Consider the following 2,771-nt stretch of genomic DNA (forward strand, 5'->3'; position numbering starts at 1 on the left):
AATATAAATTATATTACAATAATGTTGTTTCGGAATGATGACAATTCTGAATGTGTAATTTTACTGATAACAGAAATATTAACATCACAAATTTTATATTAAACAAAATGTAATTTATACTTTATTAGGCATAAATCAACATATGAACTTTGTATTATATAATGGTTAAAATGAAATTAAAAGATAGATAAAAAAAACTGGGACAAAATAGGAATCAGGCATAATTTTTTTTTCTCGCAATATCAATAATTAGTACAAGACAATATATCAATAGTTACTATATGTAATTATATAGAGTGATGGGTATTTCAAATTCATAATTATTGATATATTTATTTGATAGATCTACTAAATTAAGATAATGCGAAAAAAATATTGCATCCTGATAAGGTTAATAGGTATAACCCCAACAGAAGGCACCTTAGAAATAAATTAAAAAAATAATGAATTCAGGCACTTTAAGATAAGGCACATCGTGTTTCGAAATTTAACAAAACAATCGACAAATACTTAGTGCAGTGTAGTAAAGAAAAGAAGCATACTGATTACATTTTGGTTAGAGATTAGTATTAAAAATATCGTGTTAATAAGTATTCGTAATCACGGACATAGGCAAAGTTTAAAATTATTCAGAAACAAAACAAAAACTCAACTATTTTATAACAGCCAATTCAACGAGTCAAAGAAAAAATGAAAATATTGTTTAACAATTTGCTTTGATTGGATGTAATGAAACGTAATATGGAAATTTAATAATGATAGTAAAAATAGTAAATTCGGAAATAAAAATTAAAAAGAATGACCTGTTTTATGGTAAGCAAAAATTAACAAAACAAAAAATCAACTATTCGAAACAAATAAATCAAGAAGAACATTGTTTGTCAGTCGATTAAAACATAATGTTTTATTTTATTGATGAACCTTCAAATGAAATACTACCAGACCGGCTGGCATTTTGGTTTTCAAACAAAAAATCAACAATAAAACGTAACTTCACATTCAATGAAGACTGAAAAGGTTGAAGAACAAACTTAACTGTGCAATGTAACTTCTAACGAATGAACTGGCAAACTTAACTAAACACAACAAGTCAACGATTAATTTGCAAAACATACTCGTAAGCCGCGCATTTGAAATTTCAAATAACAAAATCGTAACGTTTAACTTTAACTGAAGTATTAAATAAGAAAATAGTACTTGAATATCACTATGAACAGCAACATTTTATGGGTATTTTTTTATCTCTGTTTTTTTACATTTGTGATGATTAACAATTCGGGTTTAATTGTAACAAACAAAAAACAGTAACAAGTAATTGAAGCAAAATTGAAACAAATTAACGTAACATTGAAAACAAAAACGATATTGGCAACTAATAACTTTAAACAAACAATAGTCATTAAGGCACTCATTATCCAAAGTTGTGCAGATTTGAACCGAGAAACTGTTAACTTCAAATAATGGTACTTACGTAAACTACAAAATGTGTTGTATGAATTCAAATAACACAATTGAGCACTCAACTATTTATATCCCTACACCTATGAACTTAATCGGAAAATTTAATATCTAAAACTAAACTATCTTTGGAAAGGTCTATCAAGATGTTTTCATATCACCTGTATCTTCAGCTCCTTGATTGTGGTATATTTATTGAAGATGAAACAATAGAATTTAGTCGCAGAAAGACGCCGAATGAAGGAGCCGCCATTCATATTGGCATTTCAGTTGAATGTAGTTGTTTAGTATGCCGTTCAATTAGACACATAACATATTTGTATGTATACATCTGTAACAACAATAAATATTTATATTATTAATACGCACAAAATATTATTTATAGGAAACAATGGAATTTTATTGATAACAAGGCAAATTTTAAGTAATACAAATACTTACAATTACAGGCTATAAGAACTCCAAGTACTGTTACAATATAAAATAAAACTGACAGCACACTTAAAAGTTCAACTGTCTATAACTATAATAATGGGGAAGTGAATATTTATAAATAATATTATTTCAAAGCCCGGGGTCCCGACTGACTGTCGGGCCCCGGCGTTGTTCACTACAGCTCTTCAAATTTGGAAGTGACCTACTGGTGGTAAGTGCACCCTTATATATGGCTCCAAAAAATCCTCCCCGCAAGACCGTGGGAGCGATTGCGCACGTGGACTTCTTGCGTAAGCGCACACAATAGGTCCCTTTTTCTTTGTTCGCATTGATTTTAACCCCTCGAACGTCTTGCTTTCTATCAGTATTTACCTGTAGGGGAGAAATCTCACCCGGTGGGAACTCGCGTAATCGTAACTGAAATTGAATTATTATACATGATAATCGTTTGATTTTATTCGAGGGTTGGAAGTTACTTCTAAGTTCACACGGTATGTACCGTTGTTATTCAAATTCAACGTAATGGTAATAATAATTAAGATTTTAATTTTTTCCCTAATGATATTATAGTATATGCAGATTCTCTACATATGTCACCACCAATAATATTACAGTTAAAAATTATCCTTACGTAAACTTTTACGTATCTAAAATCTTGCATTTAAGAAATCATAATATTTATGAGAGACAAATTAAAAAAAAAAAGGATCAACAAACGTATAAAATGAGTAAAACAAGAAAGATATTAATAAAATAGTTGATCAAGTTATTATTATAGTCCTATAAATTTGTATTTCCTGCTGTGTTAGCTTCCATATTTTGTTAAAAACTGGCGACAATGACTGTATTTAGCCCAACAGTATAAAGCACAAATAATA

General features: G+C 29.1%; 1 long non-coding RNA gene across 1 annotated transcript; it reads right to left on the minus strand.

Moving 5' to 3' along the window:
* Nucleotides 1–441: 441 nt before the first annotated feature.
* On the minus strand, nt 442–2,079 carry LOC116413198 (uncharacterized). Its single transcript, XR_004224020.2, has 2 exons — nt 1,900–2,079; nt 442–1,789 (listed from the first exon to the last, which is right to left on the minus strand). It is a non-coding gene; the product is annotated as an uncharacterized LOC116413198 (long non-coding RNA).
* Between the last annotated feature and the right edge of the window lie 692 nt (nt 2,080–2,771).

This window comes from Galleria mellonella, unplaced genomic scaffold (assembly GCF_026898425.1).
Source record: "Galleria mellonella isolate WM207_F2 unplaced genomic scaffold, CSIRO_AGI_GalMel_v1 utg173, whole genome shotgun sequence".
Lineage (NCBI taxonomy): Eukaryota > Metazoa > Arthropoda > Insecta > Lepidoptera > Pyralidae > Galleria > Galleria mellonella.